The 25,731-nt window shown below is 37.0% G+C and overlaps 1 non-coding gene across 1 annotated transcript; it reads right to left on the bottom strand.

Moving 5' to 3' along the window:
• Nucleotides 1–3,849: 3,849 nt before the first annotated feature.
• LOC118520719 (U2 spliceosomal RNA) lies at nucleotides 3,850–4,033 on the bottom strand. Its single transcript, XR_004909806.2, has one exon. It is a non-coding gene; the product is annotated as a U2 spliceosomal RNA (small nuclear RNA).
• Nucleotides 4,034–25,731: the final 21,698 nt, after the last annotated feature.

Genomic DNA, 25,731 nt, shown 5'->3' with positions numbered 1-25,731 from the left:
TCTCCACCTCCTCCCAGCTTTTTTTAATGTCCCCGAAATGCTGGGATTAGGAATCCTCCCACAGCCCATCTCTCCTGAGAACTTTGATAGCACGACTTCTGATTAAACTAACAGATTAGACCCAATGGCATAAGGCACAGCTTCTCTCCTTTGAGAAAGAACAAATAAGAATGGAGTGTTAGATTGCAAAGCTAATTATGTATTCTGTTCAAGTGTCAACCATCTGTTGCAATTGTTTAAAAAGCAGACATAAGTCAACTGTTGGGGTGAGATGTTTACTGTTGTGAACACACAGAAAGTTTATGACACCATAGAGATTCGCTGTTTTAGCACATGCCTGGAGGCTGCAGTGGGATTCTCAGAATGCCTTGGAAAGCCCACCTTCCTGTGAGAGGGTAGGTGGTAGCTCCAGGTAACTGATGATTAAGTACTAGTCATACTTACTTCAAAACCGGAAAGGCTTTTTAAAGAATCAGTGGTCTCAGTTCACAGATGGGAAACTGAGATACAGTGAGGGCAAGGCACTGCCTATTTATACTTACAATTTCAGCAATTTCAGTTTTCTTTAGAGATTTTGTGTTTGTACATAGAGCCCTCCCTCAGGTGTATTAAGTCCCTAAAGGAAGGGATGGACATTATTGTCCCTATTTTAAGTGCATAGAACAATACCCAACACATCACAGTATCTAGGATATGCCGTAAAAATATAGTTAGCTATAAGCTGGGTGAAGGTTTTTCTAGCAAGGCCAAAAAGTACAGAAAATGCGATACATTCCGGAATCATGCCTTTCTACCCTGTATCAATTCCTTCATTGAATAAACTAGACATTCTGCCACACCGTGGCATCTGAGAAGTCTCTGATAAAAGAACAACTGGAATTAGACTATAAGTTAGTTTCAGCTTATATTATTGGGAGAGAATTGAAACCGAACTATAAAGAATACTACCCGAACAAGGAAAACCATTTTCTTTTGACTCACCTCATTCTATTTCTGAGTGAATGAAGAAGTCCTTTTTATGATTCTATAGTTTTTTTAACTCTAGCTTTGCCATCACCAGCCACACCTTCCTAGACAACTTCCTTCTATCTCTGTTGATCTTCCAATGTTGATAAGAATTTTAATCTTCTCTTTTCTGTTAAAAAAAATCACAAACTTACTTTACTTGTTCCTCATAAGACTTATTATCCAGACCACGGGACCCCTGTCTGTAGAAATATTCCAGTCGTCGGTTGACCTTATTAAAATGAAATGCTCAGATTCAGCCAGTGGAATTTGTGAGGAATATTTAACAGTGCCAATAGCACTCCTCCATCTAAGTTCCTAACTAACTGAATGCATACTCAGGGAATCAGGTGAGGATAAGTAATGATTTCAGATTAGTTACTGTGCCAGGCCACTGTATATAATCCTACCTCAGGATTTCAGTTGGGTACTGACTTTTGCAGCTATCTCCATGCCTTTTCAAAGCAAAGCATGAGATAGAGAGTAAAATGAAGCCCAGTAAAATTTACCTTCTCGTGGGTCTCTGAAATTAAATTGGTGGTTTTTCTACCAAGAGGAAAGACCACTGGAGTTTGCAGAGGGGCAACTCCAAGGTGTTTCAACAATACTGCCCCCCTTTGGGAATTAGTTCCCTTCATCAGCACTTTAAAAACTAAAAATAGGTACCTTCTTGCAGCCTACAGGGAAAATAAATGAAAACAAATTATTGCAAGAGAAGGCATTGATTTTTTTTTCACATTATGCTTAGTTTTAATATTAGAGCTGTTGTGTTAAAACCATGGCCACAAATACCTCAACCTCACAACTATTTTTATTCTGTGTCCTTAGCATTCTTACAGTATGAGCACCACATCCACCCCAGGATATTCTCTCATACAAATACTCCTCAAATGACCACCTCACCCTCTTACTTAGGAGGATGCTTTCATAAGTCATTATCCCTTTAGTTTCTAGGAGAATAAAACAACTGTCAGTGTGTCTTATTTATTATGCATTTATTTGTATGCTGTCTTACTCTCCCCCCCCCGCAAATATTTAAGGTGAACTACAACATAAAGGCATATAATAAAATAAAACAAATAAAAGTAAGAATAAGAAAATAGGGCTAGACAAAAATATTGAAAATAGAAATTCAAAATTCTTGGTAACAAATGAAACTGAGTGTTATGGTCATAAGGAGTTATATTATGGCTACTTTCTCACTTCTTATTTGGTCTCAGTTTTCTTGAAAGTGAAATAAAATAAATTATATTATTTTGTGTTTGTCGTTAAAAAAGGAAGAAGATCATTATTTTCTCCTGGGTATTTTCATCCCAATGTTGATTATAATTTATTTTTGTTTTATTTGGGGCCCTATTATAGTTAAGACATTGTTTCAGCTAATGTTAAGAATACTTTGTGCTTCAGGAAAAATACATGATATGACAAATACAAGATACAAGAAATGAATGAAGATAGCAGAATCCATGTAGCTCAGATCCCAGAGCTCAAATTTTTACAGTTCTTCCAGCAGGATCTTTTGTTGTCAGAAATGCATTACAACACAAAAGGGAAGACTGAAACTATTGTCATCACAAAGTCCAGATCCCTCTGGATCCCACTAAGTCCGGATGAGTATGACACTCTCACTGCCCCACTTAGGGCAATGTGTCCCTCACATACAGGGTTGATCCTGTTGTGGGCTGGACATTCAAGGAGCTCCAGGTGAGGAGTGTCTGCACTGAGGAATAGATTCAGAGGGACTCTAGTAGGGTATTGAGAAACACAAGCTATATGGAGCATGATTCGCATGAAAGGAAGCAGAAAGACCAAATTTTCAACTATGCTCTCAAGAAGTTGGCAGTCAACAAAGCAAAGGAATAAGGCAGAAGCTACTAGGGCTCAGGGTTAAAAAAAAAAAAAAAATACCTGTTCTTGTTATTATTAAAATGGAAGAGACAAATAAATTATAGGTTCAGAGAAAGAACAAATGAAGAGAATATTTATAAATATATGTAACAGAAAAACAGGACAACTGACTCACATGATGATAAAGAATATGGAAAGTTAATGTTTGGTTGGATGGATTTAGTTTGGATCTGAGCTATGTCTCTTTTTTCTGGGAAAGATATAATGTTGTTGAGGATAGGAAATAATTCCCTCTTCCCCAACTCCAGACCCTGACAGCCCCCAGAGTCTTGCCTGACTACTGAACCATCCACCATGGAATCATCCACAAACAGTTACATGGTGGAAACCCATGACACAACTTGGTAGCAGTCTCTTCAGAACAGGACCTGAATCATCCTGAATCATGGCAGGAAACATCCATTTCTGTAATGAAATTTTTTCATAGTTAGGCAAAATACTTGGAGCCAAAAAAAAAAAAAAAAAATTAGCTAGAGAGGGTTCAGGATAGATCTCTACTTTAAAAAGAAGAACTGGCATCTTAGGTGTGGAGACTTAAAAAGAATCTTAGTCTTCTAGAATGAGCCAGATCTACCAGAAATGAAGCTCCACTCCTTAAAAATATTTATCATTTAGCTATTTACTCTTGGAGAGAAAGTACCAAAGACATTTTCCCCATGGTTGCCTAGCCCAGTACAGGGCAGAGAGCTGACCAGAAGAAATTAGAGTTAGGAACAACATACAACGTGAGGCATTCAAATCTAACTTATAAAAAATAAGACATTGGATCATTCTTTATGAACTCCAAACTCCATAAATGAACAAGAAATGCAGTATATTAAACACAAGGAAGTCACATCCTTTACTATACGATATGCTTGAGCTGGATGATTTTCGATTTTATTTTTGAAATGTAAAGCTACTTACTAGTTTGAAATATTTTAGCCTACCTTCATATTAAACAATCATACTTTAAACAAAAGTGCAATATTAAAATACCTTTTGCCTTTAACAGAAAATATAGAGAAAATTCAAAATTCTATCTGCCATTGGCCTATTCTGTGACTATGGAAAAACATCCTAAGCTTTCTGAGTGTCTCTTTTATTACACTTGATCTTAGCCAAAAGGCTGAGAAGCGATTGAGTGTCTCTTTCATTATTTGCAAAACAGGGATACTGTTTGATGAACAGGTGATAGAAATTTCACACGTATTTTTTTGAGATTAAATGATATAGAGTATATGAAAAGGGCCTGGACATAAATCTGCAGAAAATAGAATAGATTTTTTTTTAAAGGTTTTATTTATTTATTTGACAAAGAGGGACACAGCGAGAGAGGGAACACAAGCAGGGGGAGTAGAAGAGGGAGAAGCAGGCTTCCCGCAGAGCAGGGAGCCCGATGCGGGGCTCGATCCCAGGACCCCGGGATCATGACCCGAGCCGAAGGCAGATGCCCAACGACTGAGCCACCCAGGCGCCCCTAGAATAGATTTTTGATCAAGGTGCAATGGGGTGAGTCTCATAATTCCAAAATTTTCTTGGGAAGGTGATGAAGGCATTGATTGGATGGAAGAAAAAAGAGAAAACACTGACAATAAAACCCTAGCCTCCTCCAGGAGAGCTCAGGGGGGAAATACCTATATATAGTCAGAACCATTTTTAAAAAATAAAAAAAAAAAAATTCTAATGATTGATTAAAAGAAAAAAATCATCCAGGGATGAAGATGTCTCAATCCAACAACTTGACTGGGTGACACTGGAATACTTCAGACAATTAAGAGTGGGAACCTTGAGACCAAACCATTGCTGTAATATCCCAGAGGGGGTTGTCAAATGTAAGGCCAAGAAGGCAAGGGGTCAGTATCACAGCTATTAAGTAGCTGGATTGAACTGTTAGGGAGCCTCATGACAAAGATCAAGGCACGTGATGAACTTCAAGGAACTGGGATTCAGAGTAAGGAATGTAGTGCAATAGATGTATAGCAAAAACAAAATGGATCATTCAGTTGGGGGAAGTTGTTATAAGCATTGTTCTAAGGCAGAGACTCAGTTACCAGCCAGAATTCAAGAAAAAGCCAGACCCCAGACTGAGGAGGGACTGGTCACATAGGGGAAGACACTATCATACAAGAGAAGGAAGTTATCAAAACCCAGAAAAAGCAAACTCGAGAGGTTTTTATTACAGCAGATATAACCTTCAGTAGACAGGCACTATCAACCTTTGGCAACTCAACAGGAAGGGAACCCTCTCTGGCTACACCACAGTTCCTGATGATGGCTTTCACTGGCCAAATCCAAGTGGTACCACAGGACAGGATAACTAACTGATGAGGTCAGACATATCACCTTCCTTGGCAAAGAGCACGTAAAGGGTATGGTGTGGGTCAGGAGGGATGAACAGAAGGTGCCTGTCCTACATGCCCAAGGTGACAAGCGAGAAGAGGTGAAGGCATATTTTAAGCCCAGGCAATATGACTCCATAAAGCCCCACTCTCAACCACTACACCATGCAACCCTCATATAAGAGTAGGTAGGAGTCAGACAGTGACCCTTTATGTCAAGTTAAGCAGCTATGGATGTATTCTATAAGCAATGTGGATCCTAAAAGAGATTTAAGTCGGGAATTTATATGGCCTTAATTTGTTTTTTTGGGTTTATTGTTTATTTTTTGCTCTGGTTTGAGAAAGAGCACTCTGCTAAGTGGGGTGGAGGATGAAGAAGGGTTGGAAATGTGTGATGTATTTCAAGGAAAAAGGTGTTTAAAGCTTTTGTGCTAATCCAGCTGAGTTAACAACTCAGGCTCCAGGAATGAAGATGTCAAGAGTTTATAATTTATGAAAATCAACAGGACTTATTTGTTAAAATCTGTAGGTGAGTTTTTGTAGGCAGAGGAAGGAATCTAAGAAGCTTCCCAGATTTCTGTCACAGGTGGCAGGGTAAATGAATGGTGATTCTTCTTATTATTATTTATCTGTTGTTGGTTGCTTGTTTGATTTTATTTGTTTTGATGTTGCGTGTGTTATGAGCAGTACGAGCTATCTAGTAGTGGACTATTAGATATATAATTTTAGAAATTAAAGGATAGATGGGGCCAAAGATATAAATTGAGAGTTATTATAAAATTGATATTAAAGATAGCCTAGGGTATATATGTACAATGAAGAGTCAAGAATCAACAAAAGGGAAAAATAAATTCAAGTAAAATGTCAGAAAAGGAAGGATAACCCTGGAAAAAACAGAGAAGGAAGAATAATAATGATAACAGTAGTAACAAAATATCACGAGTAACAGGTAACATATAACACATATTTAACATGGGCTATTCTACATTTTTTCTCAATATTAAATCATTTCAATTTTATAAAAATTCTATGAGATGGACATTAATATTAAACTAATTTAACAAATGAAACAAACATAGGCTTAGGGACTTTAAAGTGGTTTTCTAAGATTGCATGGCTGGTCACATGCCAAATTGACAACCAAACCCAGGTCTCTGTTTACTGAATCCATGAAACCGATTTATTTTCAGAAATCAACAAGGAAAAAAAATATGTCATGGAAACCACAGTAAGATTTTAAGCAAGAGGCCATTTCAGGAAGATTTAACAGTATCTGGTTCTAACAACTGCCTTCTCTTCTTTCAGACCTCAGAATGATAACATCTCATCTCCCCCTGTGTTTCTAACCTCATAGCACTGCACCATCCACTGTTGCTTCCCTAGACCTGTGGTTCTCAAACTATAGCCTGCATCAGACTCACCGGGAGGACTTGTCAGAGCAGATTGCTGGCCCCGCCCCCAGAGTTTTGGATTTAGTAGTGCCAGGATTGGCCCTGAGAATTTGCATTTCTAACAAATTCTCAAGTGATGCTGTAAATGTTGGTCTAGAGACAACACTTGGAGAACCACTGGTTTAAACCATGTCTACAGCTCTATAAATAGCCCCATTATTAATTGCTCCAGAATTACCCCGTTGGAGTGGATATTGCCTAAATCAATATGCCACTGAAACTCTCTGAAACTCAGCTTTCTAATCTGTAAAATAAGGAAAATAGTACCATTGTTTCAGTCTTCTAATTTGTTGGAGGGTTTAAATGAGAGAAAAGTGCACAGCACAGAGCATGTACTGAAGGCTCAGTATGTACTAGCAATCGTTACCAAGTTGCAAAGTCTCTTTCTCTTATGTTTTCCCATGATACCCTGTATTCCAGCCAAACCAAAGTAATTAAAATTTCTCAACAGCAAACTCTTTCACATTTCTATGGATACCATGGTCAATGTAGGTGCTTTGATCCGAAATACTCTCTGGCAGCTTTTTTACTCCTTATACTTGTAATTAAATGCTTTAAGACTCCAGTACATTCTTGGAATGCACACTTTCACTTCTTCTTTCCATGCCATCATACTTTTATCCAACTCTACCTTAGCCCTTATGACACTACACTTTGTCTGTCTCTCTCCCTGACTAGATTGTTATGGATGTAAGTAGTGTCTTATACATAGGTATAAGTAACCACAGGTTCTTGTTTGGTACCTGGCTCTGAGTAAATACTCATTAAATTTGAGTCAAATGAATGAGTGAACTATTTCTAGGTTTTGTTTCTTAAGCAGTGACCATGTTTTTCAGTTTTGCCTAGGACACTCAGAAAAATAGAAACCCAAACCCAAAATGTCAGGAACCATTAGAATTGCAGTGGAATTATACACCTCTACTGTCACTGTTTCTCATTATCTGAATAAGACATACCACAAGGAAGCAGATGGTTTGGGAAGGCATAAAATAAACATGAGTAACACAAAACCTGCCATTCAATAATGCTAATCACACCACAGATTTTGGACAATGGTGTCTTCTCCACTTGCTAATAAAACTATTGCAAAACATATGTTCTGGGAAAAGTGAAAATAGATAAAGGAAAGTTAGCAAAATTTCAAACCTGCCACTTACTTTGAAGTACTTGTTGTCTTTTTGGAATGCTTTTCTACAAATTCAGTGAGTATACATGAAAATTCCATTTCAGAAGGGTCTCTGAGTATCTGCAACCTTTCTATCACTTTAAAAACCAACCTGTGCTTTCTCTGAAGCCCTATCATTTCTTTTGTAAAAGTATTTCGTATTTTAAAGCTGAGATGATTTGCATGAGTCCAGAGTTATTTTGTACAGAAGTGACAGCTTTTCAACACAAATATTTTGAAGGCATTGTATGTAAACATTGCTTTATGGTTTTTCTAAAGGATCATTTTAACTCGTAGAAGTTTTACAGTTATGCATGTTTAGAACTTAAATCTTCAAACCAGTTACATCAAAAGAATAGTGAAAAAAATTTATCCTATGGAGAAAGTCCTATAATATAATGTATTTGAAATAAAAACAGCATGACCCATTTCTGTATCAGAGGATAAGGCACCAGGTCAAATTCACCAATCCATCGGAAGGCATCACGATATAATTTTACCCTTATTAAATTTTCTACCTTGGTCAGATCCTCACTTTTTACTTCAGTCAAAACACTGTATTTCAAATACCATTTCATTTTAATGATGTGTAAAACTGAAAGATAACAATCTGCCCAAAATTAATGAACATATAGGGACTTTAACTCACAGATATTGGACTCTTAGAAAAAACATCCTTGATAATAATCCAAAACCAGTAATTTTTCAGTATTCTAATGAAATTCTTCTGAATTCAGCCTACAAATACTTAGTGCTACACAAGTCTCTAGGGAAGACGTCAGAACTAACTCATCCATCAAACATTCAGTACTTTCTGTAATCCAGGCATTGTACTTGGCCCTGTCAATGCAGAAAAGAATGTCAGATTTGCCCCTTTGGCTCACCAAAAATCATTGTCAAATGAAGGAGTGACTTAGAAAAGTGACTTAGCCCCAGTGAAATAGCTCCTGTGGTGAAGATATGAACAAAAGTGCCATAGAGAATGACACAGACAATGGAGGGTTGAAGTGGGAGAGCATCGGAGTGATTACTCAATAAAATCGGGATACACAAGCTAGAGATTACTCAGTGAAGCTGATAGCGGGGACCTACAAGCAGAGAAAATCATGCTAAACAGAAAAGTGAAAGTCCGTGTACTTTGAGGCAACACCAGATTTTAAACCCCATGAGGGGAGCCGCTATGTCTAATTTATGTGTCATTGTTAGGACGATGCTAAGCACAGTCTACCATGTTATTTATTGTACACGAAATACCATATGAAAGCGTAAATGGATTAACTGAACAGCAGTACTTGCCCTGTGACAGTGAAGGTGGTAGTTGAGTGTTGAAACTAAACATGGCATTAGGTCAGGAATTTGCAGGAGTATCTGTCCTAAAGATTTAGGATTTATCTTGCAGGATGTAGCGAACATTAAGGCTAATATTTAAACCAAACTAAACTTTGAAATAATCCATTCTTTCAACAAGTTTTTGTCAATTTTCTGTTATATTCAATGTTAATTCAATGGAGAACAAGTGAAGTATGACTCTTGTCTTCATGAGGCTTTAATTTGAGTGGCCATTTTGAAAATCAAGTATAAAATAAAAGAAACGTTTCAGCCATAATGCATGATCAGTTCTGTGAAGGAGAGGGTCAGCAGACTACACCTGCCAACCAAGTCCTGCCAGAATTCTATTTTTGTAAATAAAGTGATATTGCTACACAGCCATGCTCTTTGTTTATATAATACCTATTGCTGCTTTGAGTAGGTGTGATAGAGACCTATGGCCTGTAAACCCTAAAACATTTGTAACCTGGCTTTTTATAGAAAAATTGGCCAACTCCTGCTATAAATGAAACAAATAAGGAGCAGAGAAATAAAAGAATGGAGAGTAGCTTATTTTAGATAGAATTCCAAGAATGACCTTTTTAAGCAGTGTTGTGACATTTAACACAGGTATGAAGATTGAGAAGTCACCTGTGTGAAGATGAAGAGAAAGGAGCATCCTGGAAGGGGCAACAGTGGGAGCAAAGGCCAGGGGTAGAAAGACCTTAGGATATTTGAAGTCCTCGGGGGTGACTAGTGTAATTGGAGGGAATAATCAAGGGAAGAGAAGGAAGTGTTATGAGATGATGTTAGAGATAAAGGAGATCTGTCAATCTATCCACCCATCTCTTTATCTATTGAGATGAACCTTCAGCAAGATGAAAAATTCCATTTAAAGACAACACACGCAGGTCTTAGCCTATCAGTAGATACCTCTCAGATTTTGACTATGAATGTTGTTAACAGAAATAACCAGTATATTGATGAAAAAGATACGCTCTTCTCCAACCATTGCAATAAAGCTGGCATGAAGAAGGTTATTTGTGAGGCAAAGCCAATTAAATCTGCATTTACGCTGATTTTGCAGCAATTCCAGAGTGATTTTTTTTTTTTCTTCTGAATGGCAGAGCTGGCAAAATGCTAACAAATTCAATGTACCATGCACCACATGCAGCCCAGAGAGTATTTCTAGAAAATGATGATGGTTTTCTAAACTAGTCGAAAAGGGGAGGGTTATTTTAGCCCTAATGCACTTCACTATATCAAGTTGTTTGCTTGAATTATTTATGTGTGTATTGCAATTTTTAAACTGGGAGCATCAGAGACATTTACGCCAGTGAGAAGTTAAGGACCTTGTAGGTCATTCAAGGAGAATGTTAACTAGGGCAAGTGGCAGTGGCTAGAGAAATACATCCAATCCCCTTCACAAGTTACAGGGGCTTGGCTGTCAGACCGACCTGGATATAAAGATGGATTTGGCTTCTTTTTAACTGTGCATACTGAGGCATTTACAACCATTGCCAGGAGCCTCAGTTTCTGTATATCTAACCTGGAGAGCATACATTCTGATTTAGTGCATTATTATGAGATTTAGTGATGTGTCTAAAGAATGGAATACATAGTAAACATATAATGAATCATAGCTATTGCTGTGGTTGTTATTATTATTATTATTATTATTATTATTATTATTATTATTTATTCTGGAAAATCCCAGTGAGCATAAAAATGCACTAATTCACTATTGGAGTCTCTACTATACACAAAATACCTTGGCTGTTTTAATGATGAAGGTACAAATTCCATGCAACTTAAATTCCACAGGGAAAATACACCAGCGTTTCATGAGTATATCTGAGTGCTTGTTAAAATATTGGTTCCCAAGCCCCAACCAAAACTCCACTGAATCAGAATCTCCCATGGAAGGGCTACAAGTTACCTGTTTAACAGATAACCAAATTTTACTAGCCATTTGAAAAGCTCAAGTGATTTGCAGACAAAAACATGTAATACAGGATAGAATAGGATGGGTCCTTGTCTTGAAAGAGATGTAAATAAAATGTGTTAGGAAGTCCAAAGTGGGAGAAAGCTTCCTAAATGAAGTACTCATTTTGTGACTTTGGAGAACATGTTTAGGGAAAAGAACAATTGTTACATAAAATTAAACAATAAAATGAGTGAGGTTAAAGAATTAAAAATAAATCTGAACCAAGATATGAGTGTTGACTTTAGATAAGAAAGTACTTATGTTAAGGCAATTTTTTTCCTAAGATTTGCAGTTGGAAAACCAAGTTCCTCCATCTACTAAGATATCATGAAATTGGAGTTGTGTGCCTTGTCAGACAGACGAGTGGTTTTTTTGTTCAAATCAAAGTAGTGAAATCTATGAGAACTGTGGAATTTCCTTTAGGAAGTATGCACACCAGGCTGCCTCGCTTTCCATGAAAATAGGCCATAAGAAGGTGGGCATCAACAAGTCAGGGTCCCCTAAAGTGGAGAGCACTGAGGTCAGCATAGCCACTGAGGACAAGACATTGGGCCTGGATCTTTTTAAAAACCATTTGAACTCTCACTGCAAGTTTAAAAACAAATACACAGAAGAGAGGTAGAAAACTTATTGTACAGAGAAAAATCAGGTAAAATAGGAGTGGTGAGTGGGGGTTGTAGCAAAACAAGTAGTAGAAAGTACAGAGATGATGCAATGATGATGTTAAGCACTTAAAAAATTCTGGTATTAATACCTTGTATGCAATATCTCCACTAACAATCTGCCTTCTTGTGCATGGATCTTAACATTGCCCCATTTTACGGAGGAAGAAAATCATCTTTGAAACAATTAGGCACCTTTCATTAGGTCACAAGCTTAAAAGGGGTTGAGCTAAGATTTGAACCCATGCTAAATTGATTTCTGGGGTCTGATTTTTGTCTATCTCAATTTAAAATTGCATCCCATGAAGTAGGAATGTGGTAATAAGGAGCCTGATTCCATTTTTTTTTTTTTTTTTTTTTTTTATGTTTGCTGACAGATTTTAGACTCACCTATCCCTCTCACCTATATGCCCTGACCTGGACAAACTGATTAAAAAAAAAAAAAAAAAAAAAGCCTGGGTGCTTCCTTTTTGGGTTCTGGTACAAAATTCAAACCATGCAGGTCCTGCCCTTGGGAAACATTTACTCCAACCTCAGCCCCCAAACATAGTAAAAACTAAACCAGTCTCCTTTCCTTGTTATCTCAGGCAATTGGGGACCTATTTGAGGATCCTGCCCTATTTTCCTCAGAAATGTCAACTATGCAAGCAGTAAACTTTCTCATACCCTCTTGGGGTGTGTGTTGTGGGGTGTGTGTGCATGTGTGTGTGTGTGTGTGTGTGTGATGGCATCAATCTTTACCTCCAAACTAAATTTTTGTGTAGAGGTCAATCTACCTCTGCAGGAGACCATAACAAAAGTGTCATTTAACATATCTTCAACTTTTGTTTCTTCCCTGTATCTTCTTTTGATATCCTACACCAGTCACCAATCTCCTCTCCTATTATACTCAGGAAGATTCTTTCAATAGCAATAGTAGCAAATACTGAACACCAAACATCTTCCTTCTGACAAAGGAAACCATCCCCAATAAGAATAGTCCCATTTCCCACATGGATATGTGGCTGTTTGGGGTTTCTTCTCATCATTATTTCCCCCCAGACAGCCATAATTGATTAGCGAGACAACAGATGAAATCTTTTTTTTTACCACCCTAGACTTATAGGTTTGTTTTAGGGTAGGCAGGGAGCTGGGGACATTCTTCAACTATAGTCTGGGTGTATGAGATACCCAAGATAAAGTGATTGTTGGAAATACTAGGGAAAAGGGAAGTAAGACAGTGTCACAAAAGCCAGTGGAAAGGGCAGGAAGAATAAATGGTGTTGAGGATATGCCTGAGATAAAATAGTGACCTCAGGGGGCTGTACTTTATAAAGTTGAGTCCTGTGCTTCTCTAGTAAATATTTTCTCATCTGATTTAAAAAAAAATAAACAATCAATGAGGCAACAACAAAACTTATTTTCCCTGGCAATAACTGAATAGTGCCCATTAGAGGGACCCCTGTAGGTGCCCTCACATTCTTGAGAAAATATCATGACATTAAGCTCAGGGTGTGACACAGCTGGCAGAATAACCCTTGAAAATGTTTTGCCTTTCAGCTGCAAAAGTTCTTCTAACAAAGTGGATGTTAGAAGAAGCTCCCAGGCACCCCTGGCTGTGTCTATAGCTCATTATCTCCTCATTACAGGGAACCTGAAGGGGATGAGGAAAATGCATTCTGAAAGACGCATTCATGTTTTATTGATTGCCAGCAGAGCTCAAGTCTCTGAATTCTCACACTTTGGGATATTTTGTTAGGAAAATAAGCACAGTAGGCCCTTGTTTACATGCCCTCTTCCTTCTAGTACAATTGATTCTAGCGCAGCACAAAATTGAGCATCTTCCCCAGTTAGGTTCTCATGAGTCACCTCCACACATAAGCTAAAGTGAGGCTTTCACAGAGCATATTCCTTATCATCTCAGAGGCCTTGAAACATATTCCACTAATTGAATCTCCTCTTTTGATGAATGAGGAAACTGAGGCCCAGAGAAGTAGATTGGCTTGCCCGCGGTCATACAACCAGTGAGCGAGAGCTTAGGTTGAAGCTCAGAGCTCCTGGTATCTTCATCACACCTTTTAATTATTCTAACAAGCCCATATATATTCCCCCATTTAGGGAGAAGAAAATAATAAAGTAATAAATTCTCCTGTAATGTTATTAAAACACATAATCCAGAACCATATAAGCATACTTAACAATTACGCTTGTGTAGAACCCAGATTGTCTTAAGAGTTGACAAACTGGGTAGGCAATTGTGTTGAGACTATGTCTGATAATAGATTAGTGAAGGAACTTAGGATATTTCATTTTGACATGAAGGCACAACTTAAGTTAACAGGGGGACATAGGGAAAATCTATTTCTCAGTCACTCAAGGACCCAGAATAAGGGAGACATGATCTCAACATGACCATCACTGATCACCACAGTTAAGGGGAGGGGATATGACAAATCAAGCACTACTCAATATTGATACACATCCCTTCTACTCATGTTGAAGTGTCCAAGATAAGCCAGAAATCACATGAAATTTCAGAGTATATAAGGAAATTCCATCACACCATGTACTCAGAAGAAGAAATTGTGCATTTACAGTCTTACTGACTTCTATAATTAGTAACTAGGAGAGATAATATCAAAAATAGGAAGTCTGGGTAGGTATTACTTTCTTTTTATCGACATATTGTTAAAATATTACATTAGGTTCAGATGAACAACATAGTGATTCAACAATTCTGTACATTATGCTATTATCACAAGTCCAGCAACTATCTGTCACCATACAACACCATTACAATAAGACACTAGTTCTTTCTTTTATGTTATGTTAATCACCATACATTACATCATTAGTTTTTGATGTAGTGTTCCATGATTCATCGTTTGCGTATAACACCCAGTGCTCCATGCAGAACGTGCCCTCTTTGATACTCATCACCAGGCTAACCCATCCTCCCACCCCCCTCCCCTCTAGAACCCTCAGTTTGTTTTTCAGTCCATCGCAATAAGACACTAGTTCTTAAAGAACTTTTAAACTAACTTTTCTAATACTTTCTATATTAGTTTTCTGTGGCTGCATCACAAATTACCACAAATTTAGTGGACTAAAGCAACACACATTTATTATCTCACATTTCTTGGGTAAGAAATCCAAGTGGTTGCAGCTGGGCTCTCTAATTAATGTCTCACAAGGCTGAAGTCAAGAGGTCTGCCATGATAGGCTCTTAGGTTTGAGAAAAGAATCTAGTTAGTTGACTACGTAACATTTCCTTGCTGAATCTGGAGGCAGGGCCTCTCATTGCTACTAGAGACTGCCCATGGATATGGGCACATAGCTTCTTCTGCCTTCAAATAAGGAACAGTGTGGCATGTACATCTCAAACTTTTAATTCCTCCAGTTTCTCCTGTTGCTACCATTCAGATAAAACTCTCTGCTTTTAAGGCTTATCAGGCCCATACAGATACTCTCCCTAACTGAAGTCCCTTGTGTTGCATAACAACACAAGCATGGAAGTGATAGCTCATCCTATTCCCAAGGTTGGGTTAAAGTGGAACATCTTTGATGAGCCATTTTAGCAAATTTATCTGCCATACTATTGACATTGGCCAATGGATTGCCTTCCAAAGCAAGTATCCTCTTCACTGCAAGAACTACATCCCAGACTAGAAGATTATCTTTCAATTAAGTTGCAGAAACGATACTTTGGCTACTAGAACCTAAATAAAATAAATACCTTCCTGTTGACTTTTTTTTTTTCCCTCACATATCAGAAATTACGGGAGCCAACTATACTAGTTTTCTATTGCTGTTATAACAATTTACACTAACATAGTGGCCTAAACAGTCCAAATTTATTATCTTACAGCTCTGGATATAAGAAATCTGACACAGGTCTCACTGGGCCAAAATCAAGTTGCCATCAGGGATGTGTTTCTTCCTACAGGTTTTAGGGAAAATGATTATTTACCTTCTACAGATTGTAGAGGCTGCCCACATTTCTTAGCTCATGGACCCCTTCCTCTATCTTCAAAATGTACAATGGGAGGTGGAGACTTAACATTTCATCTCTCTGCTCTTTCATTCATAATTGTAGCTCTCTTTAACCAAATATTCTTTAAACGTTCTAAAAGTTTCTTTGTTTTAATGATTTTTGTAACTGGATTTGACCAACCCAGGTAATCCAAGGTAATCTCAAGATCTATACCCTTAATAACACACACAAATCCCTTTTGCAATGTAAGGTAACATATTTACAGATTTCAGGGATTGGGGCAATAAGAAAACTTTGGGTGTCATTTTGCTGCCTTCCATACTGACTTAACTAAATAGAGTAGAAATCTCTTCTGAGGATCCATGTATTTCTCAGGCATTCCAGAAGGGTTTGGAATTATAAACCAGAAGGGCAGCTAGCTATAATCTTTCCCCATATATTTTCTGCTCCTCCTGAAAACCTTCATTTTTTTTTTTTCTTTCACAGCAAAACCACCTTTTCTCTTTATCTTGTTCACACAAAAGAACATGACTGTCAACAACTCCAGATTTTATGATATGGATCTAGCCACTGGCAGAGGTTTTCTTGGCTGTTTCTCAGACCATATTTCCAAAGGAACTCAGAGCAAGGGTCCCTCCCCTGTTCTAATAAGTCATGCTAAATGGTGTAGGAGGCCCTGTAACCAATGAATGAATAAACAAAATGTAGTATAACCATACAATAGAATAGTATTCAGTAATAAAAATGAATAAAGTGCTGATTCATGCTACAACATGGACAGACCTGGAAATATGCTATGTGAAAGAAGATACACATGTACACACACACATACACTCACAGAAAAACCAACACATTACTAGTCCATTCATATCAAATGTCCAGATTTGGCAAATATATAGAAATAGAAAGTAGATTAGTGATTGCCTAGAGCTGGGGAATTGGGGGTAAATGAGAAATGACTGAAAATGGAGATGAGGTTTCTTTTTGACATGATAAAATGTCATAAAATTAATAGTGATGATGGATTGTGATAATTGCATAATTCCGTAATTATACTAAAAACCACTGAATTGTACATTTTAAATGTGTGAATTGTACAGTATGTGATTTATATCTCAAAAAGCTATCATATACTTTGAAAAGATAGGTGTGATACATCTTTTCATTATAATCGGTACTCACTTACCTGAAAATTATAAAAATGGGAAAAAAAACCTAGATATTTAATACCAATTCTAAGACATAGATGGATTAAAGCTTATTAAATTTACATATTACATATGCTTTTCAGATCTTATTTTACTTTATTTTCTCTTATTCTATGTCCAAATTTAATATTACCAAAGGAATATTAAAGACATTAAATTAGAAGCTAGACCAAAGACCTTATTACATTAATGAGAAAGAAAAGGAAGTTGTCCAATTAACAGTATGTAACAAAAGATAAATTCTACAAATCAGTACTATAATTAGGGATTATTTCTTTGCAGACCAAACGACTGGCCACTCTATAGCAAATGATATCTGTGAAAAAGTTTGCAGCATTCAAGTTAGTTTCAACTTACATTTACAATTCTGTGTGTACTACGGCAAGGAGAACATAGATAGTTCAAAGCAATTTGCAGCTAAAATGATTGATTTCCAGCAAATTTAGACCTTAAAATTAGATGTTTCAGCTACCTATATTATATATACCATATATAAATATATAGGCTATATTAGTACATATACTTATTACATAATAAATATATTAGTACATATATTTATTGCATAGTTACCCAGTTTTCCAAATGAGGAAGATATCTTTGTTAATTCCTCCTTATGGATAATTAAAGTGGACCAAATAGGAATATAGGAATGTTGTCCTTATATAGCACGTATGTGTTCAATGGAGATGCCTCAAACTCTTCATGTGTGTATGTATATGCATCTGTGTGTGTGTGTGTGTGTGTGTGTGTGTGTGTGTGATGTGCTACCTTGATAGGTGCAGAAATGCACCATGAGGAAACAAACACTTGTCCCTACTGCGTTCATAATCCAGGTCCAACATCAATGCAGGATATCTGGATCCGCCAAGTGAGATTTTATCACATTTATTTACAGGTGACATCTAGTACCTAGTAACGCCCTTGATTGCATTTCTTGAGTCTCTGTCCAGTTCAGCGGTCCTCTAAACAATCCTTCCCAATTAGTAACTGGATGGTTTAGAATATTCGGTATACAAAATTTCTTGTTTGTTTCCGAATGTGTCACACTTGTATTTCCTGCAATAGTAACAACTTACAGTAATTTAAGAAAAGAGAATACAAATAGGGTCCTAGAAATAGTGCTGAGAGACTGTTACTACATGATCACATTCTTGGTTAGGGGTTCTAGATATTTGATTGTGAACAGGGAGGTCCAGAATTTCTGGGAAAGAGGTTGAGAAATAGTGTCCAGTATTTTCAAATTGTTTTATTGTTTTTACTTACATCTCCTATGGTTTGTACTTGAGGATTCCTTCTAGTTCTCTCAATTTGTATTATGTCACATGTGGTTTATGACTCAGAGGTGGTGATCTGTAAACATAACTGACCTCCCAACAAGGCAACCTCAAAAATTGTGCTGTACATGGGCCGATGAGCATGTTTATAAATCTATATGAATATTGCCTTCAGGGTCAGGATGAAAACTGATGAGCAATACTAAATATTTTTTTAAATGCTTTCTTGGGGCACCTGGGTGACTCCATTGGTTAACCATCTGCCTTCGGCTCAGGTCATGATCCCAGGGTCTGGATAGAGCCCTGCATTGGGCTCCCTGCTGAGCAGGAAGTCTACTTCTCCCTTTCCTTCTGCCCCTCCCCCCCAGCTCATGCTTTCTCTCTCCCTCTCTCTCACTCTGTCTCTCTCTCTCTCAAATAAATAAATAAATAAATAAATAAATAAATAAATAAAATCTTTAAAAAATTGCTTTCTTGTAATTTTGAATAAAAAGACATGGAAATTAAAACTATCCAGAAAAGTACAAGAAGGAAGTAAAATTTATATGTACATATCACCTCTACCCCAAAGCTAAATTATCATTATTATCATTAGGTGAACATCATCCACCCAAAACAACAGTATTTTAGGATAGAAAGATTTGTCAGCTGCATGTACAAACACTAAAAATTTTAGATGGTGCTGAGGTTCTTTAAAAGAAGGAATGTATATTTTCGTTTTCTATATGGAAGTTGAGTTTTCCTTGAAATAAATATGTAGTGGTTAGACTCCATGTAGTGCACAGAAGCACAAAATCTGTGATATATATGTGTGTGTGTATATATATATATATATACACACACATATATACTCATATTTGGAAATAGTAATTAAAATTATATTTGTGTCACCATGGAAAATAGAGCCTCTTCTGTCAACATGGAGAAATATGTACCTTGAACATGTTGCTGACTTACTTTCAGGAAATTATATCTCTTAACAAAAGATGAGTTTAAAAAAAGTTTATCCCACAATTTTTAAAACGCTGCTTATATTTCTGCTTCATTTCTGTCATGGATAGATCCTAAAATGACCCCCAATTCTGCTCATCTTTTGGTATTCACACCAGAAGGGATTGTATAACCCCTTCCCTTTGAGTGCAGGCAGTATTTGTGACTTGTTCTTAACCCATAGAATATGGCAAAGGTGATGAAATGTCAGTCCCTCGGTTACGTTACCTTATATGGCAAAGGTAATGGGGAGTCACTTCATGATTATATTACGTTAAAGACTCAATATTTTATGCAGATCTACATTAGTCTCTTTCACTCTCCTGATAATGTTGAAGTAAGCTACCGTATTGTAAACTGCCTCTAGAGAACCATGTAGCAGACATTTGTAGGACTGTGCAATTAATCCTCAAAACAACTTTATGTGGGATGGTATCTCATTCCTATTTTGTTGATGATTAAGCAGTTGAAGTGATTTCAGATACAGATATAGATATTTCCATCGTATTGGTTCTGTTTCTCTGGAGAATCCTGACTAATATAGAACCCAAGCCCTGGCCTTTCTAATCTCAAAGAAAATACTTTTTTCTATCATAATCCTACTTTCCTGTGAATGAAACAAGGTTGGTTTTTATGATAATACTTGGCAAGTAATAAAAATCTCTTACTAACTATACACCATAAAGTGTTTTTGCATGCATGATCTCAATTGCTTTAAAACATTTCTTCTTTTTAGAAAGTTCCTCTTTTTTTTCAAGCCTTGAAACATCAAAATGTAAAATGAATAGGAGAGGAGAAGGCTCATTGGAACAGGCCAGTTGAGGACAATTGAAGGCACTGATCACCCTCAACCCCCTCCTGAAATTCCAGAACCCCACAGACAATATCTTGAAGAAACAGTAAATATTTAAACTAGTCTTCATTACACTGGTGGGGATATGGAAGACGGGAATTATTATCTTTATTTAACATAGAAAGAAAACAGAGTTTATGCTAGGCTCTCATGGCAATAACATGCTTTCAGTAAGACCTAAACAGAGGTGTTCTTATCTGAGGTAGTAAAATTCTGGCCTCATCACTTCCTTGATGGTCAATCCCAAGGACGTTGGTCCTGCCCAGTTAAATGCTTAATGCAAGTCACTTCTGAGCATTCCCAAAATGTTTAACATCTCAGATAGCCTATGGAAAACTGTACCAATTCTATTGATAATGTCTATCCAAAAAAAAAAAAAAAAAGGTCAAAGAAATAATTCATATGTCATATCAACAGCAAGGTGATTATGTAAAAGCCGATGTAAGTCTAATGGTTAACAGAAATTTTTAGCTGTGTGACCTTAGGCAACTTACTCTGCCTCTCTTGCTGGAGATGGTGATGCTGTCTCAGGGAATTGTGGCAATAGAAGTAACTATGCAATAGTATTTGTAATATGTTTAAGAGCCAATTGTATTAGCTTCAATAGATATGTGAATTCTTTGTAAGGTAAATATTATTTTAATTTTCAGATCTTGAATTGTATATATAGAAAACAAAATCAATGGCAGATTGTCTCAATGAAGGGCAGCATGTTTTGTATAGTATAACAAAATAGAATTTCACTTTATCTTCAAAAAGACCAAGTTCTACCAGCATATTGAAGTATAAGATGCCAAATTATCTCAATCAGATAAGTATGAAATGTCTTGTGCTTAATAAAATAATTGGTTTGTTGCTTGTATGTTAAATTTGCCTACAAACTGGAGTTTCACAGTTGATGCTGCCTTGCGGTGAATGCAGCTCTATATAGGGTTACAGATAAACCATCTCCCCACCCTTCTTAAGCCTCCTGTCCTGTTTGTGGCTCATTACTTTACAGAACATAATGAAGACCAATGGCTTACAATATAGAAAACAGGTCAGTCAGAAAGCACAGAGGCAAGAATGTGGAGTCTCCTTGTGGTTTTGGTGATGCCTCATCTCCTCATATAGTTGCGTGCCGTATGGAGCAGGAAGAAACATCTGTCTGACCCTAGGGGAGGTGGTTCTTGCCCTCATAACCTGCAGATTCTCATGTTGGGATCTGAAGATTGATAGGTCACTGTCAGACTCCGTGTACTTTCAGGAAAATGCACTAACAAATGAAGATCCCCACTGAGTTTTCAGTTAACTCATTAACTATCTTAAACACCTGGGTTGAGCCCCTACAGAGAGCTGGTGTGTTCTTTGTTTTGGATCATAGCTCACATGGTTAGGGAATGTTTGTTTCTTACCTAAGCATCCAAGGGCTTTCAAATCTAGCTCCTGGAAAATAGCTATCATGCTAAAATGGAAATGAATCTATAAATCAAGATATTTAGGTTTTAATTCTTCTGCCACTTAACTCTGTTGGTCCCTAGTGCTAAGTTATTTAGCTGTTCTGGGCCTTGGCATGCTCATCGTGAAGTTGAAACTCTTACAATCCCTGTTTAAACAGAGAGGAAGGGGCGCCTTGGTGGCTCAGTTGTTAAGCGTCTGCCTTTGGCTCAGGTCATGATCCCAGGGTCCTGGGATCAAGCCCTGCATCGGGCTCCCTGCTCCGCGGGGAGCCTGCTTCTCCCTCTCCCATCCCCCCTGCTTGTGTTCCCTCTCTCCCTGTGTCTCTCTCTCTGTCAAATAAATAAATAAAATCTTTAAAATAAATAAATAAACAGGAAAACAGAAGGTCAGAGAGTTTAGGGATTTTGTATAAGGTCACTGGTGAGTCACTGGTCAGCTGGTGAGCAGTAGAGTCAGCTTTGAATCAGGCGTGTTAGCCCGAGTCCGTATTCTTAAAACCTTTCTTAAATCTCCCACTGTATTGAATGCTTATCAGATCGTTCTGAATAGGTTTCAGTGTGAATCACTGCTTTCCACAGAACTCAGTCTTTTCTTTTATTAACTCTATAATCTTGGGCTAATTACCTTTTCTGAGCCTGTTTCCTCATCTGTAAAATGTAAATGGGGGATAATAATAGCAGTTAAGTCATAAGTTTTTTTTTTCAAGGATTAAATGGATTTTTATTCATAGAGTCCTTAGAAAAGTACTTCAATAAATATTGGTTATTATTATTATTATTATTATTATTATTTCCTGGTGCTACTTGATGACTTTAAGCAAAACGAGAAGTAAAGCCGGTACCAGTTGACAGACACAAGTATCAATTATATCCAAGTAAACAGTTTAATAAAAGCAAAGATCGCATGTCCATCAATGCTACAGTGAAAATACTGCTGTTTATGGTGTTAGCAAAACACAGATTTGTGTTGAGACTGAAGCCATATTAACTTCTCAATGCTGAAATAATGTTAGGATCACCTAGAAGCTTTAAAAAATATCCATGGCCAAGTATCCGTACATTTTTAAAGCACTCCAACACCAGTTGGTTTGGAGTTAGGAAAGGACCAATTTATGAAGGGATTTGAATTCCAAGAATAGTTATTATTTAAGGAGGGAATGGGACTAGAAAATGTTTTAGCCAGAGAGTTCATCTTTTCACTCCATGTGCTGACTTCTGCTGTCTTCTTGGGTCACAATAAATAAAATTTTAGATTCCTCCATTCCTTAAAGATGATATAAACATTCTTGCCCTGACTTGGTAATTCCAATTGTTATCTCTCACTGACAGCCACCCCAAGCCTATTTAAAAGATAATCATTTTCATCTTGACCCTAAACTCTCTTTTTGTCTGGTTGGCTATGTATTCAAGAAGTGCATTCAGAAATGTTTAAGATCTTGGTTTTTAAGATCACCCTGATATTACCAAGTAAAAATAAAAAGGAGAAGAAAACAAATTTTAATTTGCTTATTCTCAGTATAGTTTTATTTCTCCAGTTTTAGGCATGATTTTCCATTTCTTTTCATAGGAGTAAGGACCAAGAATATGTGTGAACTCAAAGGTGGAGATTGACTTAACTCTTCCATCATTAAAACATGCCATATCCTCTCTCTGAGCAGAAACTACTATTAAGAGTATTCTTTTTTGGGTGATTTGAACATTTTCTTGCAAGAGAGTCCCCAATGTCCAAGCTGGTAGGTGAGGTGGGCTAGTAGACTGTGATTGTTAGTTAACAGGGGAACCATTTTAAGATCTAAGTATTTTATAGTCTTCGGTTCATTAAAGTCTGCTCTATATATGTAGCCCTGGTCAGTCCCCAGTTGTTTTAGTTGTGTGAAGTTCTTCATTTAACTTAGGTTTCTACTCTGTCAGGAATAATACAGGAAGAGAGGAGCATGAGATGAAGGGACAGTGGCTGTTCTGAAAGAGGTCATGGTCCATCTGCACATGTTTGGGAGGGAGACAGAAAAAGAAATTTCCAAATGCATGACTGCAGGAAACATGACCAATATGGAAAGAGAAAGCTTTTCTGGAACATACTGGAACAATACCTAACTCACCCTAACTCAAGACCTGTTTACTATATTCAAAATATAAGAGCACAGCTTGTGCAGAGGTCTGGAGAGGAAAGGAAGTGAGGTTTGTGTGTAGGACTGAAATAGCATGGGGTGGCATGAGTGAGTCAGCGAGAAGGCTGAGAACACATCTCGGGCATTTTGGTGATAGGAGATTGGCTTTTATTCTGAAGGTTGTATAAAACATTTCAGGTTTTTAAGCAGAAGAGTGACATGATTTGTTTTAAATCTCAGGTGGAGAAGAAGGTACTTTTGAGTACTGCACTTGGTGATGTCAGAAAGAAATGAGCAGATTGTTAAGGGAATTCCACATCTTATCATCTAAGGAACAGATGAAAGAACTGAGATTTTAGGCTGGAGGGGGTAAGATCAATGTAAGACATCTGGACGATGTCAAAGAGGGAGAAATTTTTTATTTGTGATTTCTAGGCACTGAAAGACCTATCAGTTTTTGGAGCCATATTTTGGTTCAACTTAAAAAAATAAATAAATAAATAACAACTCTGGATGTTTAGAGTTGTCCCAAGATGGGAAGGTTTGCAAGTTGCTTCTGATTGATCACTGGTTGGAGATTTAAGTGCAAATATCCAATTGGTATAATATAGGCTAGATGTATTTATATCATTTGCAAAACTCTATGCCCTCACAGAGAACTTTGGTCACCATATGCAGCTACCACGAAATGTGCTGATGAAACAAACCAGAGAAGGGTCACTAGCAGAACAACCTCCCTCAAGGGCTGAAATGGAAGTTCAGATAATGAGAATTCTTTGTATTCATTGTGGACACGGTCTTTCAATTAGAAGCAAATAATGAAGCAAAGGCCCTTAAAAATTTGTGGCCTTCACCTTGTAACCAAAAGGACATGATTCAAAGAGTTCTTGATTGGATCCTCCTGGCAAGGGACCTTACATCATTTTTTCCCCACCAACTATCATGATTCACAGGGTACAAATTCATCTTTACAATTGCATTTACTGAACATCTTTCTTTTATTTTTCCTTCCAGAAAACTGAAGGTAAAATATGACTCCTGAAATGCTACATTTTAATAGATAGGATATTTCAAGCTGGAACAAAAATAATAGTTGTGTATTTATTTGTGTGTATAATAATATATGATATGTATATTATATGTCTTCAATATATCATCTTATGATCTATAATATTGTAGGGAAGAGAGGAAGGAATATGAATAAATAATCTATGAATATGAATGAAAACAATATTTATGGTAACTTAGAAAAATGAGGGAGGAGATGGTATTCAAATCGCTCTTTCTTTAGTTTAATACCATTTCAATAACAAACATGGGCCAGTTTGGTGCCCAGCTGACGTGAGATACAGAATCATTTTACTTGACATTTCACTTGACTTTAGTTTCCTGTAAACCTTTTTTCCCGTTTTATTGAGGAATAATTGACGTACATCACTGTATAAGCTTTAGGTGTACAGCATGATGGTTTGATTTACTTATATTATAAAATGATCACCACAGTGGGTTTAGCTAACATCCATCTTATATCTGTCTATCTATTATCTATCTATCTATCTATCTATCTATCTATCTATCTATCTGGATAAGAAGACTACATATAAGTGAAATCGTGTAGTGTTCGTCTTTCTCTGTCTGACATATTTTACTTCACATAATGCCTTCAACATCTATCCATGTTGTCACAAATGGTAGTATTTCCTCAACTTTTATGGCTGGAAAAAAATATTTATATATAATTTTTTTATCCATTCATCCATTAATGAACACTTAGGTTGTTTACATGTGTTGGCTATTGTAAATAATGCTGCTCTGAACATGGAAGTACAGACATCTTTTTGAGCTAGTGTTTTTATTTCCTTTGGATATTTTCCAAGAAGTGGAATTTCTGGATCATATGGTAGTTCTATATTTAATTTTTTGAAGATCCTCCATACCATTTGCCATAATGGCCAATTTATGATCTCACCAATAGTGCACAAAGGTCTCTTCTCTCCACATCCTTGTCAGCATTTCTTAGCTCTTATCTTTGATGATGGTCATTCCAACAGGCATGGTGTGATATCTCATTGTGGTTTT

The sequence above is a fragment of the Halichoerus grypus genome, chromosome 15 (assembly GCF_964656455.1).
Source record: "Halichoerus grypus chromosome 15, mHalGry1.hap1.1, whole genome shotgun sequence".
Classification (NCBI taxonomy): Eukaryota; Metazoa; Chordata; class Mammalia; order Carnivora; family Phocidae; genus Halichoerus; species Halichoerus grypus.
Note: the sequence above shows the minus strand (reverse complement) of the source record. Positions and strands in the feature narration are given on the sequence as shown.